At 42.0% G+C, this 27,927-nt stretch overlaps 1 protein-coding gene across 1 annotated transcript in view; it reads right to left on the reverse strand.

Annotated features, from left to right (window-relative positions):
- Suclg2 (succinate-CoA ligase GDP-forming subunit beta) overlaps positions 1 to 27,927 on the reverse strand; it is a 294,010-nt gene that overhangs the window by 134,777 nt on the left and 131,306 nt on the right. The gene's annotated exons all lie outside the window — the stretch shown is intronic.

A 27,927-nucleotide genomic window follows, 5' to 3' on the forward strand; every position in this document is an offset into this window, starting at 1 on the left:
TGACAGGGATAGCCAAGAAAGAAGGAAATGAATTAAAACTAAAAGCAAGCAATATTTTTTGTAATATATATATGGGCAAAATGAAAAAAATCTCCTGGGGGGAAAAGGGGTTTGGGAATATTTGTTTCTCATCTCACACAAAGAGAGAATAAACTCTCTGTTGCTGACCTTTTAGACCAGAGTTATAAACACAAACATGTCTATAGGCCTGGCAGAGAAGTGGGGTGAGAGGTCACAGAGCGGTAAATGGGGCCGTTAGCAAGCACGAGTTCCCTTTCCCTATTTGGTGGGGAGGGGCATGCCCCAAATCGAATGTGTTTAAAAACCAACCAGCACACATCTCAGGCCACAGCTGGCATTGGGTTTTTGTGCTGTCTTTATTTAAGTTGGAGAACTAAATCATTTCCATTAGGCTGCCATGGTTTTTGGGTTCCGCACCTGAGGTTTGGAATCTTGATTCTAGGCCTGCCAGTCTTTTTCACTCAGCTAGGCAGTGTTAACCACAGGGCTCTGGGACTCAGTTTACCACATCAAACAATCCTGAGGACTGTTTCAAGGATTAGCCGAGACAGAGGTGGGAGAGAGGTGGCTCAGTAGGTAAAGCGTTTGCTCTGTAAGCACAAGGACCCAGGTTCTGATCCCCAGCACCCATTTATAACCAGTGCTGGGGAAGAAAGCCAGGAAAGTCCCTGGAGTGCAGCCGCTGGCCAGCCTTGCTGCATCAGTGAACGCCAGGCTCACTGAGAGACCTGTCTCAAAAAATAAGATAGAGAGTGACTGAGGAAGACACCTGGCATCAACCTCTGCTCCAGTCACATACACAAAATAAATGGATAAAAACGTAAAAATAACTGCCATGATTCACGTTAAGCTCTATCTGTAAGTCGTGGCTACTTCAGCTGGGAAACTCATGGTCATCGCCATTGTTGCTCAGTCAGGCAAAGGTTGAAGGCGAAAGACCCCAAAGGTTTTACCATGGGAGCTGTAAAAAGACTGCACACTCTGAAGCCACAGGGCTGGACAGTGACCAGTCAGCCCATGCCGAGGCTGCAGCTGGAAGGCACGTTTGTGGCTTCCACAGCTGGACTCCCCATTGCTCCCATGAGCTTATCCTCCCATGGCCAAGGCTCAGCACCTTTTCAGAAGCAAGCGTGGCGCCTTCTTAGAACACAGCCCTCCCCACCTGTGACTCTTACTTCTGCCCTAACAAGAACCATCCCGCCATTGGCCAAACCTGACTTAGAACAAGCTGCTACCTGCCAAGGTAGATGAAAACAAGCTATGCTCACTGTTCACTATCAGAACTCACCAGAAAAGTAACCAAGACAAATGAACTCACTGTGCATTCAAGCTACTACGTGTAACAGCAGCATGTGCACGTGCAATGATACTGGGATGAAAGAAACCTGGACTAACACGCCCAACTCAGGCTCTACTGGCTCAGTAGGTGAGCAAGCCTGGGTCCCACCCTCAGTGCTATCAGACAACAAGCAAACAAAACTCCTGTAGAAGAGACACAAATGGGTGAAAGAAGATGCCTGCCAGAAAAGAGGTCATTGTAAAAGGGCACACAGGGCTACAGCAGTATGAAGAAGAAACACAATACAGTAGCTGCAATACTGATCTCAATGGCTGGTGCAGTCATAAAACAAAGCATAATGGCTATCAATGATTATTCTCAGTGACTGCCCAAAAGATGGTACAGAGAAAGATGTTTCCTATTCGTCTTCTGAAGACCTCAAGTGGGAAAAGTACTTTTTGCTGTCGACTCAAAAGTTTAATTGCAGTCACTTCAAATTCTTGAAGAGACTCGGGGCATTCCGCTTACATCATCATCTTCCATGCCCTTGTCGCCCAGGAGAGAAATGCTTCCCTGCCCAGATTATCATCTGCACAACTGGAAGGCCCAGCAACACCCACAGCTGGCCCCTGGTATATGACACCCCAAAGGCTGATTAAACCACTTCTAGTCACCAACCACTAAGATCCAGAAAAGGCTGCAGCCTTGATGTAATTTGTCAATGAACCTGTCACTATCTGCCCTCATGTCAAAGGATTCTGGGCCTCCCTGGTGGTAAGCCAAGCAACCATTTTGGTGACTGAAGCCATGTTTGGTTTGGTTTGTGGTGCTGGGGATTGAACGCAGGGATGTAGCCTTGCCCATGCTCAGGATGTGTTCTGCCACTGTATCATACAGCCCCCCAAGTCAGTGCAAACAGAAAGGTGGAAAGGGGGGCCATTCACGCTGTTATCTCCTGCAACTTGTACTCTGGTCAAAAATGAGCTCAGTAAAATAAGCAAGAGAGGCCGGGCGGTGGTGGCGCATGCTTTTAATCCCAGCACTCAGGAGGCAGAGGCAGGCAGATTTCTGTGAGTTTGAGGCCATCCTGGTCTACAGAGTGAGTTCCAGGACAGCCAGGACTACACAGAGAAACCCTGTCTTGAAAAACTACACAAAAACAAAAAATAATAATAAAAAAAAAAAGGACTAAGTGCTAAGTCTAAGTGGGCAGCCTCCAGTACAGAAGTTTCCGTTCTTGACAGAGAACAGACTCAAGAAGTGGTCTCATCAACTAGTACTTACTTAAACGTATGAAAAGGGCGCAAATTCTACTCAAGGTTACCAGTTTCTACCTTCAGTATGTACCAAGTTCATTCCACTTAATGTCACTGTTTTTATTTCATTTAAAGATCTGATTTCCCAAAACTAAAAGCTCACACAAATCTGGTTTTTCTGAATATCACCTCTTGCCCCGTATCAACCAGAATTAGAGAATAGCTCACCCATACAGCTCAAGTTATCTAAATAATTTTATTTAACCATAGCATAACAAGCCAGAAGTGGGGAAGCATGGTGGACTGTCTACAGAAACAGATCACATACACACATGAATAACCATATTATTAGACTGCACTTGGCATAAGTGTGCCATTTCTTGTTCCTAAATTCCTTGTCATTACCTTAACAAGCATGTGCTCACTGTATTTTACTCCTTTACTGGTGAGTGTCTGTTTGATAGAAATCACTTTATTATAACTTTTATATTTAGATGGAACAAAGCCATATCAGATATAGTTCCTAAACCTACAGATAGATATAAAATTCTCAACTACCCTGTGACCTTAGAGAACACTATGTGGAGTTGCTTGGAAAGCCCCATCCTGTAGTGTTGCTTTACTCTGCTGGCTGCAAACGTTACCTCCTTCTTGACTGCAAGTGTTACTCTGATTATAATACGGGCCATCAACAGTGAGCCAAGAGTCTAGAATCAACCACTTCAACACTGTCCACACCACCTGACTGAGTGAGACTGGATCCTTGGCCTCCCACCAAACCTGCCACCTATTAGACTTAAACCACACATTCCTGAAATAGCCAAGTTTAACTATAAGTAAAAGATAGAAACAGGATGGTCTGTAAGACAGGTTTTGTTACAGCTGTGAATGTACAGCTGTTAGTGGACACATGATACAAAGTAACGCGCTTCACGGTGATAGTGCAGATGTGTGATGCATTTGGATTATGTTCACTCCCTTTACTCCTATTCCTCCATCCACTTCCTCTTCCCTTCTACTTCCACATTATCTTCTTCCCCACAGATTCCACTTACGATAGAAAACATATGATGCCTGTCTTTCTAAGCCTGCCTCATTTGGTCTAACACAATCACCTCCATTTTAGCCATCTTCCCAGAAAATAAATGATTTTGTTCTTCTTTATGGTTAAATAATACTCCACATGCACAATACACTTTCTTTATCCATCGACAGATGGCACTTGGCCTGCCCTGTAGCCTGGCTGCTATGATTAGTGCCAGGACAAACATGGGCATGCAGCTATCTCTATGGTTCCCTGACTTCCTTTCTAAGGTAGGGATTGTGAGATTCAAATAGGAAGCTGTTCAGGGTGAACTTTTAGAAATACTTTTTATTAATAATAGGACTTTTATGTAACTTTTAAATCTAAAATTTTATACTGGGTGTGATAACCAATTTATTAGATATTATAAAAAACAAACCCTTCACTCAGATGTTATGGGAGGAAGGAATGATAAAACTAGTTTGAGTAACTTATTGATCATAAAGAAGGTCATAATATGCTAACACAAAACATGCTTATGTTTTCAAGGAAATAATTTTCATTTTGGTCCCTACAAAGCTCCTGAAATTGGTTTCTTAAATCACTGTTTTCTCATGCTGATATAGTTTAATATACATATGTATTTATTATTATGCTATAGACCTCTCCAAATTATTGTGGTAAGCTCATCTACTCTTCTGCACTTAGCTCTGACATTATTTATTGCTTGCATAACCATTAATACCTTGCTGATAATAAAAAAGTAACACTAAATAAAAATCACCTCTAAAAAGACTCCATTCAGTGTAATATCTTACAAGCCTAGAAAAGACAAAATCTTGCTCCTTTATATAGATTAATACTAGTAATCTCAGGTTTGTTAAAAGTAAACCAAGCAATGTGATTCCGAGAGGAAAGTTTAAGGATATAATCTCCTAACATGAAGTCCTGGGTCCCTGTGACCTCCTCACTGACCCACCCGAGGCTTATCTGAGGCTATGTAACATTGCCAGGTTACAGATTGGAGCCACCAAACTTCCCCACACAAAGCATGAAGATGCTTGAAGAGAGAGCATTAGCTCTTCAGAAGAAACCTCTACTGTCTCCTATGCAAATTACAGGACAGATCAAGCATCTCATGATTGAAGAAGGTTATGATTCCTGGCACTGTCAGGACTTCTTGACTGCAAGTGTTACTCTGATTATAATAATATGTGGGGAGGAGAGGCCTAAGCCTCACCTAATGAAGCCAATCTCCTGCTCTGCATAGTTCTTGCCTCACATCTCTAGTGTAGAGTCCCTAACTTAACGGTCCACACAGCATGAAGCAGGGGAAGATTGCCTTACCAGCTCCCAAAAATGACCAAAGAAGGTGTCTGGTCTGGAATGGGCTGTCTATCTAAGGCCATTCATTCATGATCACCATGCTATATGCACTGTGGTATCACAATCATAGATGCATTAGTCACTTTTTAGTTGCTACAACAAAACACCTAATACTACAGGGGTTTATTTCAGCTCACAGTTTGAGGGTACAGCCCATCGCAGTGAGGGAGGCACAGTGGCAGGAGGGCGAGACAGCTGCTCACACTGCATCCACAGTCAATAAGCAGAGATGACTGCTGGTACTCACCTAGCTTCCTCCTTTTTACTCAGTCCGTGCAATTGTGCCATAGACATCCCAGAAGTTTGTGTCTCCTAGGTGATTCTAGAACTTGTCAAGTTGACAGTATTAAAGATCACAGCTCTATCCCTTTTCAACTTAGCACCAATAGCATTATGAGGAATCCCAGGAATAAGATTTGTATTAAATGTATTCAGTGTCTCCATTTAACTCCTAAAACAGCCCAACTGAAGTTGAGTTTCCCAGAGTCATGCAGCTAACCAGCAGTGGATAATCTCTACATAACAAAGACCACTCAGATTGTGCCTGAACCCACTCCCACAGAATCTCATGATAGGGACTCCACCCTGACCCCAACAACACTTCATTACAAATTTCTAATCACACAGAAGGCTGAACTGCTACTGCAAGAATATCTACTCACCAGCTAGGTTCTACAGTGGTCCACTTCCACACTACTTGCTTCAGGACACACCCCCATCTCTGAGGACACGTCTTTTCTCATACATCTTTTAAGTAAACCAAAAAATTAGGACAGTTGCCTTTAAATCCTTCAACAAGACATTGGTTATCAAAGTTCAATATCTGTTTAGTTTCTTTTTGAAGAGTGGTGGCATTTAAATACAAATTTAAATAAAAAATTTAAATGCAACTCCCAGTTCTGAGGTGTTACTATTCAATGCCATGCTGTGAGCCTACACCCTTACCAATCTGAGTTGTTACCATTCAATGTCATGCTGTGAGCTTATTGCGCCCTTACCAAGAAGGGTATTGCTATTCCCAAGAACTCCTCATGAAGGTAGCCTTAGGATCAAGTATTTAAAAAGGGGGCTAGTGTGTAAAGGCATTTGCCACAAAAGCCTGTAGACTTGAATTTGGTCCCCTGGAATCCACGTAAAGGTAGAAGGAGAGAACTCCACAATGTTGTCCTCTGACATTCACATGTGCTCCCTAACACAATAATAATAAACTTAAAATTTTTAAATATATAAAATGAATAGCAGTGGCAATCTTGCTCAACAGTTCATATAATCTAAGCACTTGGGAGTTGGAGGCAAGAAGATCAGGAGTTCAAAGTCATCTTTGGCCTTAGAATAAATTCCAGATCAGTGTGGACTACATGAGATTTTGTCTTGAAGGAGAGAAGGAAATGGGAGGGAAGAAGGGAGGAGATATGAGGGCAAACGGGGAGGGAGGGAGTGCACAATAGCATTGACAGTGCCAGGAATCTTAACCCTCTTCTTGAGCTGTGCTGTCATGAAAACATAAAAACCTTACCTTCGTACAAAACTCAATGCCTAATGGCTGACCTAATGTAGGTACCTAATAGGAACTCATGAACACAGGAGTGCCTCCTTGACACGACTTCTCTACAGAATCCTGCTTGAAACGTAAGCCAGTCACAGTCAATGACAGACAAAATACCACTTCAAGAAGTACAGAAAGACAGAAAGGAAGGAAAGGAGGGAGGGAGAGAGAGAGAAGGAGGAGGAGAGGGGGAGGGGGAGAGAGGGAGAAAGGGAGAGAGAGAGAGAGAGAGAGAGAGAGAGAGAGAGAGAGAACTATGAACACATATTACGTTTACAATATGGGGGGAATCAACTGCTTTACATGTGACCTTTCCTGGCAGTGATCTGCAAACTTGCTGGAATCTATCACTGAGAGCTGCTCGAAGTGTTTCGTTGAGTCTCCTCTACCCTGGTATTCGCACATGCTATTCCACTTTGAATGAGAAAGGAATTCTCCTAGGGACACTCGTTCAGAAAAGTTGGAACAACGCCTACAGCTATGGCCTGATGCGTATGTGATGGATGATGAAATGACTGTATGCAGAAGTTCTTCTGTACCCTCAATGTCACTGTCACCTGCCTGAAACCTAAGCTAACTTAGGACTCCAGACTTTCCATAATCTACAGGGTTTTTGAAATACAGACAGTATTTAGAAGATAAAAGTTAAAAAATATTTGCATTACAAACTAGACTGCATTACTGTCTCACAAACTTTAGAAAAAACTGTTGTAAATAAGGCAGAAAGCTCAAATGACGGAAAGCGCACAGCAGCAGCGGGTACCTGGTGTTCATTCAAGTCATTTTTACTTTTTCTTTACAGTTTTGATATGACCTGCATTCTAATGACTGTTTAAAGTCAGAGAAAAAGCTTTTCAGATTTAAATGAAAGCTGGAGAGAAGAAAAGGCGGGCTATTGTCCCAGATATAGACCATCAAACACAGATACATATGTGCACATATGTATACTGAGAATACGTGTTAGCTCTAGTTAGTGCCAGAAGGTAGCTGTTACACACACACCGCACCCTACCCCACACCACCACCAAACACAACGAAAATCTGCTGCAGATCCATAAATAAAGGAGAAATGGTAATTTCACAATTATCCACTAGATCAAATCTGGTACCTGAGAAGTAGAGAGACAACCATCCAGCCACTCTGGGCTTAGTACCACTCTTCATGTCATAGGACATGTGGAGGAAAGCAGGAACAAGAATAAAATGTTACTGCTTTGCAGCTAGCCTACTGGTTCAAGACCAAGGCCAGTCCTTGGTCCAGGTAACATGTATCTACACTGGTAAAAATCAGCTGATTCTGCTCATGCAGGTAATGTGAGGCTGTGCCTTTATGAGCACCTTGCCTGAAGCCATCTGACTCTGTATGCCTGACAAAAAGGAGTAGCATGCCCTCTTGAGATGGTGTCCAACATCAACAGGCGAAGTATCAAGCAGAGGTCCTAAACTGTCTCCTGTGTCCACCTATTTTCAACCCTTTTATAGCCTCTTTGGGTAGAAATGACCTGGAAAGGACAGGGTACAATGCAAATGTTCTTGGCCATAGGAACCAGAGCTTTGGGTCGGTTTAGGAAGCAGCTGAGTGACTCTGGCCAGGAATCTGAGCCTGGACTTTAGAATCTACTAAAGGAAGTTGATCCATATGGCACTTGTAAACCAGAGGTGCTACAAGTGGGGGAATGCATGAGCAGTATTTCCTACAATGTTTATGACTCTGGCTTATCTTTCATATCATGTAAATGGCAGAAGATAGTAATGATGATGAACATACCATCCACTAGAAATTTTTATAATAAATCAATCTACAATTAGATTATGTAATAATAAGCTGATTTTTTTCAAGTGTTAAAAATATGTAGGATACTATGTGCTGCATTTCCTTCTGTCATTCAAAATTGACAGAAAGTCAGGGCTGGTAAGCATATGCATTCTCATAAAGTTGGGAACAGAGCAGCCTGAATGTCAGACATTCTGCACTGCCTAACACTACTGCCCAAGTAGACTGACCCTTGACTACCTCTGGATGGAGACAAGATTCTCCTGTCACAAACACGGAGTATGTTTCCATTTATGCTGGATACTCTGCTTAATTTCAGGCCTGTGTATCTCCTTCCTGCCTGCCAGTTTCCATTCTGGTACCTATGGCCATCATCTAGCACCCTGTGGCTTTGGCCCATGTGCCGTGTATGCTGGCAGAGAACATGTCCCTCCATTCCATCTGGAACTTTTCCACTATGGCTCTCATGAGCAGGTTGAAGCTTGCATCAGTGCAGAATTTCTTTCAACAACACTGATGCTGGGAGGTCTCCAGGCCTGTAGTGGCCTGAAGGGAAAATAAACTAGATGCTGACACTTGCTGGCATTTAGTACAACCAAGTTAGTAAAGCTGGCTATCTGTCCTTTTGTGTCAGAATGGCTGGCTTGTTACATATCACACCACACAATCAACACGGACTGACCACTTATCAAGAGCTGTTCTAAGGGCTCCACATCAATTCTCTGTAGTAGATACTATTCCTTGAGATCAGGACATCAAAACTCTAAGAAATACTGTAACATATAAAAGACTAGGGAACTGTAAATTCCTGAACCAAGGACACTTCTTCAGAACAATGGAACAATGGAGAAAAGATATGCCATTGTGAGTACTGCAGCAATACGCATGGACGTGCAAGTATCTCTGTGGTGTCTTGACTCAGAGGCCTTCGGTAGTATAGCTGGGTCATATGGTAGAATTTCCCTACTCTATAATGGCTATACCAGTTTATATTCCCATCCTCTCCCCTCACATCTACACCTGCATTTGCTCCTTTTCTCAACAACAACCAAACTCAGAATGAACTCAGATGAAATCTCATAGTAGTTTTAATGTACATTCCCTCAATAGCTAGGGATGTTGAACATTCTTTTAATTCCTTACTGGCCATTTATATTCCTTCCTTTAGGAAGAGATTATTTGGTTCTTTAGCCCATTTATTGATGGATTTGCTTAAATGGATAAGGAAAATATGGTAATATACACAATAGAATTTTGTTCAGCTATCAAGAAAAGAAAAATGAATGAAACGGGGTCATTGTAAGCAAAGCAAGTCAGACTCAGAAAGCAAATATCGTATGTTTCATCTCATAAGTGCAGTGTAGAGTTGTACAGATATATGGATAGCTGGAGGGAAAATAGGCAGGCAGACAGACAGACAGACAGACAGATAAAGATAGACATAGTGTAGCTAGAGTTTTTCTGGTCCTGCCTGGCCCACAGTCAGGACAAATCTCTCTAACCCGCCAGTCCTACAGCAGCTCAGACCCAACCCAGTAAACACACAGAGACTTACATTGCTTACAGACTATATGGCCGTGGCAGGCTTCTTGTTAACTGTTCTTATAGCTTAAATTAATCCATTTCCATAAATCTATACCTTGCCACGTGGTTCGTGGCTTACCGGAGTCTTCACATGCTGCTTGTCACGGTGGCGGCTGGCAGTGTCACTTCCTGTCTTCCTGTTTCCCTCAATTCTCCTCTCTGTTAGTCCCGCCTATACTTCCTGCCTGGCCATTGGCCAATCAGTGTTTTATTTATTGACCAATCAGAGCAATTTAACATACAGACCATCCCACAGCAACACAGGACAAGAAAGTAGTAAGAGATTAACAACAAGAGAGAGAAGGAGGAGGCTTACAGGAATGTCAAGGGGAAACAAGTGAGTACTGGGATATATGTGCTAAGAGAGACTGTTTTAGGGTGGGGGCATTAAAAACTAGTATGCTGTACATGTATGAGGATGCCAAGATGCAAACTATTACTCTGTAGGCAAACTAAAGGAAAAGAAGATGACAACATATGGATCAGTAATATCAACCACAAAATCCCACAAAGGCTGCACCTAACCCTCGAGCATGGAATCTCCAAATATGAACAATTCAAGGGCAGCCTATTCCCTTTACTATCTACACGGCTGTACTGGTTAGTTTTAACTGTCAACTTGTGTAGATGTAACCAACCGTCTTATTAAATAAGAAACACAGAACCAATGCAAAGAAGAAAGCCAAGAGATCAGAGCTAAGAGCCTTACCCGCCTACTGCAGCTAGCCTCTTAAGCCAAGAGACCTCTCAGAAAGAGACCTACTTCCTGTTTGTCTTTATATAGACTTTCTGTTCTGCCTTCTCATTGGTTGTAAGCCCAAACACATGACTGCCTCGTCACTGCCTGTATGTACAGCCTTCCAGGTCTTCTATGGTATTGAGATTAAAGGTTTGTGTCTCCAATGCTGGCTGTATCCTTGACCACACAGAGATCTACCTAGCTCTGCTTATCAAGTGCTAGGATTAAAGGCGTGCACCACCACCGCCTGGCTCCTGCTATGGCTCTAATAGCTCTGACCCCCGGGCAACTTTATTTATTAACATACAATTAAAATCACATTTCAGTACAAATAAAATACCACCATAAACTTGAGACATCTAGAATGACCTGAGAGAATGGTGGTGAGGGTTGTTCAGATCCGGTTTGCCTGTGGGCACATCTGCGGCTGATTATCTTGATTACACTGGGATGAGAAAGCCTGCCCACTGGCACCATTCCCAAGGAATGGGCTCCTGGCGGTGTAAGCAGACAAAGTGTGTTGCTTCCTGTTCTTGGATGCCACACTCGGCTCCCTTCGACTCCCTGCTATGAAGGACTGCAACTGGGAACTGAGAGCAAAAATAAACCCTTTTGGGTATCTTATCTAAGCAATGGGTAAAGAGACAAAGACGACAGCCAACTGTTTAGTGAATTAATAAACTCAATCACATTACAACAAAGGAAAGCCCTGGGACTGGAGACAGACTCAGCATGAAAGAACTCTTCTTGTTCTTGAGCACCTGAGTGCATGTGGTGCACATATACAATCTCCCCTCAGGTACATCCAGACACACACTTTTTTTTTTTAAGAAGGAAGCTCAGTCCATTACTATATTTATCTGCTACTTTTACGGTGTACACAGTGTAAAAAAGAATGCAGTCAACTGTAGTGGTAATCTAATTGTACTGAAATATTATTTTGATTGTATGTTAATAAATAAAGTTGTCCGGGGGTCAGAGCTATTAGAGCCATAGCAAGAGTGTGGCGGTGGTGACACACGCCTTTAATCCCATAGATATCTGTGTTCAGGGATATAGCCAGCATTGGAGACATACGCCTTTAAGACCTAGGGGGCTGTACATTCAGACAGTGACGAGGCAGTCATGTGTTTGGGTTTACAACCAATGAGAAGGCAGAACAACATACTATAAAAAAAAGAACAGACAGGAAGTAGCTCTTTTTCGCGAAGCTGGGACAGCAGGAGGAAGGGTGAGATTTTAGCTCTGAGCTCTGACCTCTCGGCTTTCTCTTTTACATTGTTTCTGTGTTTCTTATTTAATAAGACGGTTGGTTACATCGACAGTCAACTGATGGGGTACCGGAGTCAGACAGCAACCCTGTGGTCAAAGGTGCTGCCTTCCCTGCAGCAGCTGCTGCGGACAGTGACCAGCACAGGTGGGTGAGAGCGTGGGCAGGTGGGTGAGAGCGTGGGCAGGTGGGTGAGAGCGTGGGCAGGTGGGTGAGAGCGTGGGCAGGTGGGTGAGAGCGTGGGCAGGTGGGTGAGAGCGTGGGCAGGTGGGTGAGAGCGTGGGCAGGTGGGTGAGAGCGTGGGCAGGTGGGTGAGAGTGTGGGCAGGTGGGTGAGAGTGTGGGCAGGTGGGTGAGAGTGTGGGCAGGTGGGTGAGAGCGTGGGCAGGTGGGTGAGAGTGTGGGCTTGTGTCCTCTAGTCTTGCATCACACTCGGCAGATACATACTCCAGTTTGAGCTGGAAAAGCTACCAAATCCCCTAAACTGCAGTTTCTTTCTCTGTAAAGGTGGGGAATAACAGTAAGTCTCTTGGGCTCTTGTAAATGTTCTGCAAAGCAAACAAATGAAAATAAACTACTCTGGGTTTTAGGCCTCGATCCCGTGATCTGGCCCAGACATTTCCTATGCTACCTCAGCCTCTCTCTCAACAAAATGCCACTTTTATCACCTGAGCTTGCACTAGGTGACAATATCGTGGGTACCTAATGTTATTTCTAAACCTCCCAATAACCACAGAACTCAGAAGTTGTTATCACCAGTTCATAGTTGACACTAAAGACCCTGCTAAGTTGGGGGCCCCCAACCTTTCCTCTATACTCCCACACAACCAAGGTCTGACGTCAATCTGCCAGGCTTCCGAGGACAGCAGCTCATGAATGACGACTGAGACCTCATCTTGCCATGTGAGGCCATGAGCTGTCACTAGAATCTGCTTTGGCCATGCAGCCTGCCAGGACCAGCCTCATCCACCACAGATCCACCTTCAAGGCCACTGTAGCCAGGGGCGAGTCCTGTGACCTGTGTTTGAAGATCCTAGGGTTGCTTTGCTTCAAAGCAGAACTTACTCATGGTTTTCAATTAACCTTCCTTTAGAAAAGGAATAAATACATAAAAATCCATTTCCCCCCCATAAAATTGCAAATCTTGGTGTCCTACTTCTAAGTTTAAACTTTTAATTTACTTTTAGGGGGCCTTTGATTAAGGTTCAATCCACCTAAGTTGGACACTAAACTCCCTTCAGTAATCAGTGCCACTTATGGATTTAATTTCCCTTAAACATCTGAAATGGCATTTATAAATCTAGTATATCCATTTTCTTTTAAGAGCTTCAAATGTCTGACACCAGAAGCAAAACCTTCTCAACTACTAAATGGCACAGGCAATTCCCTAGTAAACTGAAAAGATTCTGTGAACTTTTAAAGCACTGTAATATTATTTACAATCACTGTCAAAAACTTTATCCTTCGACATAAAAACTACAAAGTAATGTCAATTACTCAACAAAACACATAAAGCAGAACTGATGTCTACCCAATTACTGGTTTAAGTGCCAAATTCTTAGTACGAACACATAAGGAAACCAATGTAGCACATAACTAATCACTTATAAGTATTGATCCTCTGTTTACCAAATTCTACATTTTCCTGGGGCTAAAGCTGTAAGGAAACACTTCAAATCCCATGTTCCAGCCAAGGTTCACAACCCTAGGCATCTTTTCAGCCAGGGGAGGAATTTTGAGTTCTTACAGAATCCTGATAAAGGAATCAGAGAGGGAGGGAGGGAGAGACAGAGACAGAGACAGAGAGAGACAGAGACAGAGACACAGAGAGAGCGACAGAGAGAGCGACAGAGACAGAGAGTGAGAGGCGCCAGAGATCTTGGGTGTTCATTACCTTGTCTTTTGGAACAAGGTCTCTCTCTGTTCTTGAATTAGTAGATTCTATTACTATGGCTGGCCACTGAGCCCCAAGGATCCAACTCCTCAGCACTGGTATTCCAAGCTCATGGCTGCCACTGCCAGCTTTGTATGGGTTCGAAGAATTGAGCTCATGTGCTCACATTTGTGTGGCAAGCACTTTACCAACTAACCGTCATTCTAACACCCAAAATAATTTTTAACAGTTGCCAAAATAAATGGGGACCCCTCAGAGAAGAATCTGAAACACCCTGGAGGTTATTTGGGTTGTATACCTCTGCCTATATCTGCTGAATTCCAATTGATTTTTCAAAGCTGTGACGTAACTAACCACCACATTGTTTGTATGTTGTTTGATTGATTTTGTAGACTTTTAGAACTTACTTTTTACTTCTTGAAGACTCTTAATGTCATCCCAGAGATTCTTTTATATTCGAAAACAATGTTTCATACTTCTATAGTTTTGCCATGTGATTAAAGGAAATAAAATTCAACACTCAGGGTACCTTAACAAATGTAGTGCTAGTCTCTTCTAAAATATTATTTCCTTACTGAATTCAGAGTTATTTTCATTTTCTTATTGTCCTAAAAGTATAGTAGTTAAATTAAATTCAGCAGTTATAAGATCAAAATTTTTATAATTTGAAATTTTTAAATAGGAGTTTTTTTTTTCTTCCAACACAGAGTCTCAAGGTGGGTATCATAATCCCACAGCCATCATAATCCTTCAAACCTACTGACACCAGCATAAATAAATCACAAGTCCACCATCAGCTCCAAAGACAGTGGAAGCTGGAAGACTGTCATCAAGGAATTGAATGCAATTGAGGACTGTGGTGCAGAGGAACACAGGAATATCACAGAGACATGGAAACAGGCCTGCTGGGGTGCTAACACATGATCCCTTACGGGAAGGGACGTGGTCAGTGATTCACCTAGCAGCACCCCAAAACTGTAGATGATGGAGACTGTGGAGGCTGAAGCCAGATGAGACAGGATAACTGGGAAACTGACCACACTACATGGTCACAACAGTGTCAAGGAATGCATGTCTGGAGAGGAGGAGAGGCAGGTTTCTTGCTGTTGAAGAAACGCTTTGACACAATTGGACTATTTACTCTAGATGGTTAGCCAGTAAGTCTCCCAACGACAATTCTAGATCTATCTCAGGCAGAGCTTCATCTGCTGGCCACCCTTTCACTGAAGAATAAAGTTGAGGAAGAATTTCCTTCCTTGGGTCAAATCTATAGTTTAATCCCACACGATCTAGCAGGTTGGTGATGTTGCTGTAACTCCAAGTGAAAGATTCTCCACGGGAGCAGGTATTTGAACACTGAGTCCCCACTGGGTGGTGCTTTTGTGGAAGGCTGTGAACCCCTCCGGTGGTTGAGTCTCACTGTAGGAGCTTGGTCTCCAGCAACGGGGCTTGGAGCTTTCTAGCTTGGCTGCACCTCCTGCTTCACACTCCTGCCGCCATGCCTTCCCCACCATACCAACTGTATGTATCCGTTCTCTAACTGCAATCCAAACAAACTCTTCCTCACTGAGTTGCTTCTTGTCAGATATTTAGTCAAAGCAAGGGAAGTAACTAATATTGACACTTGAAGAATTATTAATATGATTATTGCCAGAGAAATGGCTGGATGGGTAAAGTGCTGGCTGCCCAGTCTGATAACCTGAGTTCAATCCCCAAACCTGTGTAGTGAAAGGAGAGAAAAAATTGCCAGAAGTTTCCCTTTGACTTGTATATGCACTTAGTGGCATGTACACACACACACACACACACACACACACACACACACACACACACTTAAAATTTTTAAACAAGTATTAATATGATAAACTGGACTGCCATTTGTAATGGACAGAGACTGCATCTGATATTTCTAATGAAGACCTTTTTCCCCTTTCACATTCAAATTTATATTACACAAAGGTTTTAGTTCCTGCCACATCCTGGCCACTAAAATGAATTGGTGTCTCACAAGTGGGAGACAGAACTAAAGACTGTCACACTAAAATGCATAAAATACATAAACTGTTCATCATTTTCCCAAATGAACCTCTAGACTTATGTATGTAACTTATCTTACTCTATTAAAAGTTCCAGACCAAGTCAGAGAAGCTGTAGGTTTCACGTATGATAGAGCTGGCTGAGAGACAGAACTTAACTCGGTGGTTTCCATGGCTCATGCTTGAACAATACCACAATCCCAATGTTTCTGAAGTTGTAATTGCTGAGTACTGCGGAAGTCATAAATCAAAATTCCAAGAGTAAAGGACGAGAGTTTCATGCCTTTAAAAGTCACATCATGGGTTTCGATGTACATCTAAGTTTGGGTGTCTCTGACTTTAATAACTGTTTCCAGTTCAATCAACAGTGGCCTTAGCTCACCACACCAGTTAAAAAATAATAAAATTAGTCCCTTTGCTATGCAGTTCAAAAGAAGGCTGATCAATGCATTTGAGTATGAGTAAACCGCTCCCTGTTCCCTGGGTCTGTGGACAGTGAGGAATTGCAATGTTTGCTGTGGCATCCATTATTGATGTTCTTCCTTTCCAAGCATGTCCCTTTGACCTTTGTTTATCCAGGCCTGTCTCCTATGTGAGCTTATAACTACTTGTTATCATGTGCAATTACATCATGCTGAGTGAGAGGACACCCCACAAGCTGTTAGCTATATTAACTTAATAATAGATTTCAGGGTGTGATTTCCAATTAATTTCATTTTCCATATGCACATGCAGCTCCATGGGATGCCAAAATTATAGTGTAGCCATATGGTGCCTCATAAGTAACAATTAAAACTAATTTTCTATTCTCTCTCTCTCACAAACACACACACACACACACACACACACACACACACACACACACACACACACAAAATCATACGTTTTAAATGCCAGGGAGAAAACTGAAACTTCAACAGCATCTACAGCTCTCTAGAAAGAGGATGTCCCATGTTCCACATCTGTGGCATGGGTACTGGGACTCCTGGCTTGGCTGGGTACTGTCTACTGTGCCAGCAAGTTTTAGCAAATTGTCTCTCCACTGCTCTCACTCTGGGGAATGTCTGAAGAGCAGTTTTGAGAAAGTGCTGGGTCTTGTACTTTGTATCAGTGATTTGAGCTGAAAAGGAGAGCTTCGTTTCCTTGGAAAACAGGTGGTTTCCTGTAGCCCATTTCTGTGCCAGGCTCTGGAACAGGAGCCTGCCCAGAACAGGTGACACTGTTCCAGCAATAGCTGCAATTGCTCTGGGTTGAGGAAGAGCTGCTCCCTCTGGGAAAAGCCTGTGGAGAATAGAGGATATCATCCTGTCAGTGCTCATGGGTCCAATTCTGGAAAACCTATCAAGGAAGTTGCACACAAAACAACTTAAGACCCCATCAAAGATAAGTGAAAAAAAAAAAAAGCTTTGGTTGTGTTAGTGTTTCAGTTACTAACTCTAAACTTGTTTTTATGTGGGAGCAAATTCTATCACAGTAGATTTGTTCTAAGGAGCATCCTAACTGCTCTGCTGAGATGTGACTAATGAGGATTCTCCTCCCCAGGTAACATATGCGGACTGCAGTGGCAAAAGAAACTAAGGAGGCAGAGCAAGAGGACAGAGGACCCTGCAGACTCCGGTATGAATGAAAGAGAAACTGTCTTCATGTCTTCCCACAGGAACAATAACAGACGAGTCACCAGAGGTAAACATTCCAGAACCAGGTACTCCCTGGTCCCCACCCAGCCATAGATGACTCAGTGCCAACAGCCCTGCCATCACTAAGGGCCACTGTAACTCTATTTTCCCTGTGCACATGCTCCACAACCTCCCTCCCCCGTAAAGCCCACCATCGTGACATGGTCTGCTGCTGTCTCCATCCCCACTCAGAGGCAACCATTGTGTGTGCCCCATGCTCCCCAAAAAATCTCTTATGTGAGGTCTTAAGTTTAGTGGTGTGATTTCCGTGTAATTCTTAGCCCCCGAGGACCAAGACACTCTTTTGCCACAAAACCCATTTCACCTAGCTGGCACGGCTATCCTGAGAGCCCCAGGAAACAAATGCAGTTCCTGTTAATCAAGCGGAAGTGAGATCTGGGCTGAAGGCCTGAGTCCACCAACTATCAGCTAAGAGAGCCTACTGAACAGCTCTCTGTGCACACAAGCATGCCAATCCTAGCTGCATCCTCAGTGTGTGGTGAGGGTGAAGCTGGAACAGGCTACAAAGCTGCATGCTCAGTGTGTGCTGAGGGTGAAGCTGGAACAGGCTACAAAGCTGCATCCTCAGTGTGTGGTGAGGGTGAAGCTGGAACAGGCTACAAAGCTGCATGCTCAGTGTGTGCTGAGGGTGAAGCTGGAACAGGCTACAAAGCTGCATCCTCAGTGTGTGGTGAGGGTGAAGCTGGAACAGGCTACAAAGCTGCATGCTCAGGGTGTGGTGAGGGTGAAGTTAGAACAGGCTACAAAGCTGCATGCTCAGGGTGTGGTGAGGGTGAAGTTACAACAGGCTACAAAGCTGCATGCTCAGGGTGTGGTGAGGGTGAAGTTAGAACAGGCTACAAAGCTGCATCCTCAGTGTGTGGTGAGGGTGAAGTTACAACAGGCTACAAAGCTGCATGCTCAGGGTGTGGTGAGGGTGAAGTTAGAACAGGCTACAAAGCTGCATGCTCAGGGTGTGGTGAGGGTGAAGCTGGAACAGGCTACAAAGCTGCATGCTCAGGGTGCAGCTGCAGGGAGGCCTGTGATGCCTGAAGGACTCCTCATCATAGCAGTCCTGAGTGTCAACTCAGCCTCTAGAGCAGTGATTCTCAACCTCTCTAATTTCGGGACCCTTCAAAACAGTTCCTCATGTTGTGGTGACCCCAACCATAAGATTATTTCATTGGTTCTTCAGAACTGTAATTTTGCTACTGCAATGAATCATAATGTAAATATCTGATATTTAGGATATCTGATATGTGAGCCCAAAGAGGTCACGACCCACAGGTTCAGAACCACTGCTCTAGGGGTGTACTGCCATGTCAGGTGGTTCCCACTACCTCTTCAGAGTAACTCTCACAAGCATGGTCCTCACACAGGGCACTTCAGCTACATTTCAAGAATGGTAAACTTGTCCTCTCCCTCAGTTTACAAAACAGCCACACACGGCAGCTTCTGCCTCACCTTGGGCAGTACTGGGCAGCAAGCATCTGAAGACAGACAAGGTCCCCCCTCAGCACTGTTTCTCCCTTCCTCCCTCACCCACGCTCACAAAGTGAACACGAAAACGGCACAGCAAACACAACTTAGAAAGTTAATGTTACCACAGGTGGGCACTTTGCTCCTCTGAAAGGTGAGACCGATGACCCTGCTGGATGCTGAGAACATCAAGGGAATCCCTTAAACAGTTAATGTTTTTTTTCAGTCCAGAGCACTTTTGTCATGGTTTGGCTATGAAATATCCCCCAAGGCTCAATGTGTTGAAAGCCTGGTCCTCAGCTGATGGTGCTACTGCGAGGTGACTGGACACCAGGCCGCTAACTTCATTAGCAGAATAAGTCATTGATGAACTCATGGTTGAACAGACCACAGACCCACTTACATTGAGGGGGACACAGAATGGGGCGGGGTGCCCTGTAGGGTTTATCCTACCTCTGGTCCCTTCCCCTGTCTCTCCCTGTGCTTTCTGTCATCCATGAGATGAGCCACTTTGTCACCACATGCTTCCTGCCATGGTTTTCTGCCCCACCACAAAAAAGCCCAGAAACAACGCAGTCAAGTGACCATGGACAAAAATCACCAAAACACGGGCCAAAATAATAATAATCCTTCTCCCTTGAGTTATCTTCTCAGGAATTTTGTCGCAACAAAGAAGAGCTAATAAATGCTAAGCACCCTAATTTTTTCAATTTATTCTTGCATGTGTCTGTGTATGATGTGCTTGCAGTGGTGGGGAATCCATGCCAATGTGACTGTGGAGGTCACAGAACAACTCTGAGAAGGTGATTCTTTCCTTCCACTTCTGTGTGGGTTCTGGGGGGTAGTACTGAGGTTGCCAGCTTGTACAGCAAGCCGCCTTCTCCACTGAGCCCTCTTCCTGTCCTAGACACTACAACTTTCTTTTCTGTGTGTGTGCACATTCCTGTATGTGTGGTGCATATGAAGACCACAGGACAACCTTGGGCTGGGTGGTCTTCTCAGACACCATCTACCATGTTTATTCAGACAAGGTCTCTCACTAGCCTGGAACTTACCAAGAAGTCCCATGACTGCCCAAGAGTCCCAAGGCTCTGCCTTGTCCTGCACACCATCCTCCCCACCCCCCACCCCCGAGCTAGGATTACAATTGCATGGTCACTGCAGGGACTTATTTGTACTCAGTCCTAGAGATCAAACCCAGGTTCTCATTCTTATGACACAGGTACATTACCAACCGAGTCTCTAAACACCACAATTACTTCCATGCAGGTGGACTCTGAACAACAAAAGCAGGGGGAAAAAAAGGAATTTCTTTGTTGTTGTTTAGCTTTTTTGCACTGACTTTTCAATTAAATGTTGCCAACATTCAGAAAACACTCTATGTGCCACTCTACAGAAAGCAAATATTCCAGTCTTCAGCAAATAGAAAAGAAAACACACTTTTGTCTGGCAAAGAACACAAACCTTAGCAGCTACAACACCCAAGCTGTTTTGCTAAATAACCATGTAAACAATAACGGGCTGGGAGAGTAAGTGGATTTTCATCCTCTAGCAAAACCAAATACCTGCTCCAACACACACCGCCCCCAACATCAAGTCATGTTTTCAATTAATCATTCTCTCAATTCCTCCTTCTCCCATCTCTCTACATTCATCCTCAATGATAACCACTCAAGAAAGTTTTTAAAGGTTTCACTTTTCAGTGGGTTATACTCAAAATTCAGAGAAAATAATATAGGAAATTAATTAGAAATTAAAAATCAAATTAAATTAAATTAAAATTATCACATTTATCCTAGATTTCTGCATTTCCAGTTTTCAAGAGTATAAAATGGGGGCTAGAGAGATTGCTCTGCAGTTAAGAGTAAGTGGCTTTTCCAGAGGACCTGAGTTCAGTTCTCAGGACCCATGTTGAGCAGCTCACATCTTCCCTCATCGGGTCTCCACAGGCATAGGAGACCACACACACACACACACACACACACACACACACACACACACACACACACACGGGGAGGGAGATAAAAAATAAACCTTTTTGTTTAATGCAGACAGATTCGTGATACACACTCATAGGAAGGACTCAAATCTATGCAGTCAGCAGTCACTGCTTCCATATCTAGTTACATGAACATAATCTTGGATTATTCCTTCACACTCGGCCTTTAAATGCTCTTTAAGAGTCCATGTTCTTGAATTTAGATACTATGGTGCTGAGCACTTCCCCAGTTTCCATAATGGGTTTCCATCAAGGAAAGTCTTCCTCTTACATGCCTACCCCCCTCCCCCTTATGATTAAACTGATTATAACAACAATACTAATTACATTCACTTATTTGCGCATTTCTGTGTGTGCATATACATGCAATAGTATGTGTGAGGTGGTCAGGAAATCATTTGTGGCAATCAGTTCTGCCCTTCCACAACTGCTGGCAAGTTCATGGCCCACTAAGCCATCTCACAGGCCCTCCCTCAGTATCTACTGGGGGGTCAGGAAGAGCCAGAGGAATCACAACAGCTACTTTAAGTCCCTTGCTGAGACCGGTGCCCTGGTAAAATCTCACTGTCAATCCTCTACAAGAGCACAGTCTTCAGCCACTGTAAGCCTGCTCCAAGCTCACTGTGTAAACGCCCCCTCAGAAGCCAGGTTCCTCAGTTTAGAAACTATTTGGCAAAACACTGCCCCAATTTTCTGTAATAAAGAAGCCAGCATCATAGTCAAGGGTCAAGAGCATGGCAAGCTTCATATATCTCTCAATATCAATTTCCCCATCTGTAAGAAGCGGACAACATCTGTCACCTAATAAGGCTTCACAAGAATTATAATGACTTGATTTTATACAGTGCTTGACTATCAGTTGAACTGATTCCTACTATTAAGGATAAAGAGTCACAAAAGGTGAGTGGGTTTGATATATGTGCATAAATACATATGGAAATTTTATTTATTTTAATACTGTAATTTCTAAAACATAATTATATAATATACTTTAATTATTAAGTTAATAAAATGGCTATGTTTATTGTAACTTAAATTATAATGCACATAATTTATACTGCCTTCAATTGGTTTATTATATTCTATTATTTATAATTAGTTTATTTTATATCATGAAATTTATTAAATTTGTTTTCTAAAACTTTTGTACTGTTATAAAAAAAAGGACTAGAAATGCTTGTGCTTTCCTGTCCAGGGTGAGCCATCACTGCTTTAGAGGACTGTTTGGAATTGCAACTGTGAACGGGGCAATAGCTGTGGTGTGCTCAGAACCAGGCCACCTGTCCGGAATGAGCTGGGCCCGGACTTGTCAAAAAGCTGTACTGGTCCTCTTCACTGCATTTCCTATTTCAGGCACCAGAGAAGAGTCTTTGGACTTTTAACAAGAACTGAGGAGAATATGGCCTGCTGCAGTGTTTACATAAAAATATATACGGTGAACTAGAATACCATAAGCTGTGTGAAGAGAATGAAGATCCCCCCCCCCCCTGTGTATTCTGATCTCTAGGATACGGTCCAAGAGAAAGGCACAGCCAAGCTGACCAGGCCTCTTCCCTGAACCATCAGAATTCTCAGCAGAAGCACACCAAGAAACAGTCTGGCTGTCCTAAGTTCCCCCTCACCAACTTATATCCATAAAGGAAAAGAGCAGACGAATAAAAGAAAAACCTCAAGAGAATTATACTCTTTCATTCAACAAAAATCAAAGCATCTGTAATAGAAATTACAATTTGACCCAATCAAACACACTCTCATTTTTATAAATAAAGCAGGCTGCTCTCCATATTCGTACAGAGTTTCCCTTGTAGCATTAGCCTCAATGTGCTGGATCCACATTGTTGGGATGGTTTATGCTTTCTTCCCTTTCTGGGGCCCATTACAGACTGGTTCGTATTTGATCTTGATTTCTACTCTTGACAACCTACAACACAGTCTGCCCACAGAAGGAAGGAGATACTTGGCCATGAATGGCAGAGTGATGAACTCTTCACCCACCATACTACACAAAGTTGCTGAATGAAATCCTTTGCCAAGGGCACGTGGCATCTGTGTCTCACAAGCTGGAGTTTGGAATCCTAGCATTTCAGCAGAAAGGTAAGGATGATGTGATAAAGTAGACAGACAGACAGACACAGATGTTATTAATAATCAATATAAAGCACACCCTGCTATCTTCAATCTTAGAACACTTCTGTATTTCATAAAAAGACAAAACCTAACTTCCAGTCTCATGCTTCTGTTCTTAAGGCTTTATTGTCGTTAACAATATGTATCAGGCTGTCAAACTGTGGCATTTGAGAAGTAATGAATAAGTCCTTGGGCCTAAAGAAATCAGTCAAAGCTTGAACAGAACGCTGTGTGGCTACACTTATCAAACACAATGCCATATGCCAGTCACAGGTCAGGTGCTGTGGATACAGAAGCAAATAAAATAAGCCAATCTGTGTTCTCACTGGGCTTATGTGTAAAGAGGAAATGCCACCCATAGATAATTCCATAACTTACTATCTGCCACGTTCTACACTCTAGAGCTCCTGACTTACAAAGGTAGCTATAGGAAGAACTCAATAAAACAGAGTCGTTTTCTTAGCAGATGCTCAGGATGCCTTAGACATGTCCCAGAAAAACAAGCTATCTTATCCCTGGAGTCTTACTTCAACCTAGTATTAGTGGCTAAAATACAAATATGCCATGCTTAAAAAGAAAAAAAGAACATCTCTCTGATCCCCGACTAAAGTTCAAACTATCATAATAAATAATAAATGGATAAATAAATCACATCAGCATAAGAAACACCACTGCCCAAGAAACTTTCCTGACTCTCAAGCTCATGTATGTGGTTCCTCATTGCTAAAGAACTCATCAAAATGTCTACTGCTGTGTTACAGCATCATACTGAATAGCCTCACTTGGTAGCCTGTGTGTCCCCCGTACACAGGAACATGTCACAGCCACAGTGTGATCCAGAGTACCTGGCACACTGCAGCTACTTAACACTACTGCAACAAAGGGGTCATCCCAAGTACCCCAGGTTCCACATGGCACACGCACTACTTAAAGTAGAAATGTCCTACAATCCTGGTTCACTTCTGTTGTCCACCATACGTGCGAATCCCTCCTTCTGCTTACTACATTGTATTCAGATTGTGGGGTCAATCAGACAGAGAGGAGAGAGCACAGTGCAGCGAATCACATTCCTGTCCACACAAGAGAGAATTTTCTATTCAAGGAGAAGTATTTGCTGCAAGATGCTCAAGTGTCAGGCAGATGATGAACCCTTACCATAAACTCTTCGGTCTCTGAACACAGCGAATACGCCACTGTGTTTCTCCCCTTATTAAGTCTTTACATCATACATAGGGAAATCATCCATAACTCAAACATGGGAAAAAGATTAAATAAGTATGAATTCACCAAATGATAGAATTTAGTATAATCCTTAAGACAATATTTAACAAAATATCCAACTCCATGGAAAAGGTTAATATAGTCTTTTGTATAAAAACTTCACAAAAAATCTTACTTTGGGGTAAAAATGTATATGTATAGTTATATGTACATATATATTTGTGCATAGACAATGTAATTTAATTTTCTTTATCTTTATAAATTCCTCTGATTTAATATTTTCTATTATGTCTGTATATTATGTATAGAAATCCTGGTAAAAAAAAACAAATATATGCTTTTTGTAAGAAAAAAACATTTTTTCATCAGACTCCATGGTAGATTAAGAAAATAAACATTTCTTTCAATTCCTACAGTTTTGTCCACTAATAGGCTTTTCTTATTTTTAAATTACATCTTATTTATTAGCAATATGTATATCAAAAATTAAAATGAGCCATAATGTCTCCTTCTACAGTAAACAAAATGAACTTTTAATAATTTTAATAAAGGACATTAAAAATTAAGTTACTGTTATAGTAAGATTTTTTTTCTATTGTGGGTGCAATGTATTTAATTAACCTTCTTTGGAAAAGAAGGAATGTATCAATGGAATTTAAAAAAATATTTTTCATTATAAGGCACAAAGTAAATGCTGCATCTAATTATTTTAGAATGTAGATGTAACCAACCGTCTTATTAAATAAGAAACACAGAAACAATGTAAAAGAGAAAGCCGAGAGGTCAGAGCTCAGAGCTAAAATCTCACCCTTCCTCCTGCTGTCCCAGCTTCGCGAAAAGAGACCTACCTCCTGTCGGTTCGTATTTTTAAAGTATGTTGTTCTGCCTTCTCATTGGTTGTAAACCCAAACACATGACTGCCTCGTCACTGTCTGAATGTACAGCCCCCTAGGTCTTAAAGGCATATGTCTCCAATGCTGGCTGTATCCCTGAACACACAGAGATCTTATGGGATTAAAGGCGTGTGCCACCACCGCCACACTCTTGCTATGGCTCTAATAGCTCTGACCCTGAACACACAGATATCTATGGGATTAAAGGCGTGTGCCACCACCGCCACACTCTTGCTATGGCTCTAATAGCTCTGACCCCCAGACAACTTTATTTATTAACATACAATCAAATTAATATTTCAGTACAAATCAAAATAATATTTCAATACAATTAGATTACCACCACATTTCCCCTTTTCTATTTTAATAAAAAGAAAAAAAAGCAAAAGGTTATGACTAACAAAAGAAAAACTATATACAAAAGTACAATAACTATATACAATATATACAAGTAATAAATACCTAAACAGGTATTTGACGAATCAGAGAAAATAATTCCATTATCTATCCTATTTTGATAATTCCAAGATGTATCTAATGTACTTTCTATCCTAATTAATTTTCAACTATAACTAACTAATCTTCAACCATAACTAACTAATCTTCAACTCCCTCAGAGACCCAAGAAGGGAATAATATTAGCTAACAAAAATAAAAACAGGAAGTGCATGCAAGCAACTTCCAAAAAAATTTTGTGAGTTGACAGAAACAGCCAGCTGCCTGGGCAGTCACCTGAGGTTTCTCCGCAGTGTTGGGGCATCATCTTCAGCCTATAGGCTTAGTGTATCTGACAGACTCATTTGTGAAGTAGGATGTACACAAGGTCAACAGTTCAACCTCACATTGGGTGAGAGCAGTCCACGTACCAGAAACACCTGAATTCCACTAGTGTCCTGTCATGATTCAGGATTTTAAATTCTGGAAATTGTTGACAGTTTTTTAATTCAGCTGTCCATTCTTCTAGGCTGTGTATATATGGCTTCATCTCAGCATCCCCTTCTTCTCCACATCCCTCTATTAAATGCCAGTCTACTTTTGAGAGGCATGAGCTTTCAGCTGCTGTTCCATTGAACAACAGAATCCATCGGCCCTCTGCCTGTTAAGCTGCCTTCGAAGAAAAGGGCACTGTACCTTTTCCGGATGCGAAGGCCACTTCAGGGATGGGGCCATATTGTCCTGGCCTCAGAAGATGCCTTTTGATAAAGCCATAACCACACTTGTTTTGGCAAGAATCAGTAGTCCCTTGTTTCGTGATCTGTCTGTCCATTTTGTCCTGTTGATTCGAGGATACTTTGTTGTCCAGTGGCTAACTTTTGCCAGAATGAAAGTTGACTCCATATGCAGTTTCTTCAATGCCCATATTTTCTCTAAAGTAGATTGGTACTGCCAGGAGCCGACATGTCTCAAAAAAGAAAAATTTTCTAAGTTATTAAAACATTTTAAATGCCATATTCTGTAGATCTCTGAAGGGTTTGAAGATGACCTGTCTAAAACATCTCTGCTCAATTTTTAAAACATATCTAATATGACTACAAGTTCTATGATAATGTCTAACTACTAGCTTTCATTTCTTTATATCCTGATAGTTGATAATAATAACATTCAAGGATCAGAAATTTGCATTACATTGTTAAATGGATGGAATAAATACAATTAGAAATATACATATAGCATTTTCTAACAATATCAGTTTCAAATTTGTGTACAATATAAAACAATTCAATCCAATGTAAAGTATTTAAAACTAGTAATTGTCTTTCTCTTTTCTTTCTTTTTTTTTTTTCCTTCTTTCTTTCTTTCTTTCTTTCTTTTTTTTTTTTTTTTTTAAACAAGAACCTTAAATCTAATCTCCTTTGCTTAGCCTTTTTCCTAACCCTTGACAATAACTTGTAACCAACCCCCCTAAATACTGAAAATTATCCCAGACCCAAAACCCATTAAAAAGACCAAAAAACCACCCGCCCCACACCACCTCTTTGGGAATGTGGGCGTCGTATTCTTAAAATTGCTTCCTGCTGGGTATGGGCGAAGTTTTCTTTATCCTGAAAGAAAAATTTTAGGTTAATTGTCAAATTCTAGGAGAGGTAACTATATCCTTCATTATCCAGTCTGTGTATAATGCCAAAGTTTAGGGTTTATCTCAAGTCCTTATTCAAGTAGTCTTTGAGACTGAATCATCTCAGCTAGTCATCTCAAAATTGCTCTGAGCATCTTGTAGTTCATAGCTGATCTGTGGATGATGTTTGTCAGCTTAATATTATTATTGTCCACGTGGAATTGTTGTTGTTGTGGGGCCCCATCTTCTTTCTGGAGACTTCAGTTGATGTTAGGCCAGGCCGTGATTTCCTGCAGAAAACTGATAAGAGACTCGAACACAAAAACATATATATGCAGCTAGCCTTTTTTCTAGAATTAGTTAGTACTCTATGTGACCATTCATATCTTAACAAAGTTTAAAATGTATATATATATTAATATAATATATATTAATCTTGTAAATTTTGATATAAAATTTATACTTTGAGAACAGTTTAAAGAATCAGAATAGAATCAAAGAGTTGAGATTAGTAATAGAATAGTCCCTTAATTAATTTTGCTTTTGTCCTGTACCATAGCAGAAAATGGCTCTTATTCTGGCATGATACAGGGAGTTTGCATTTTCCTTTTAACAACATGCTTGATTTTAAAGAAGGAGAGAGCCATTCTCCAACTCCAAAGTCAGCT

This window comes from Peromyscus maniculatus, chromosome 3, assembly GCF_049852395.1.
Source record: "Peromyscus maniculatus bairdii isolate BWxNUB_F1_BW_parent chromosome 3, HU_Pman_BW_mat_3.1, whole genome shotgun sequence".
Taxonomy (NCBI): domain Eukaryota; kingdom Metazoa; phylum Chordata; class Mammalia; order Rodentia; family Cricetidae; genus Peromyscus; species Peromyscus maniculatus.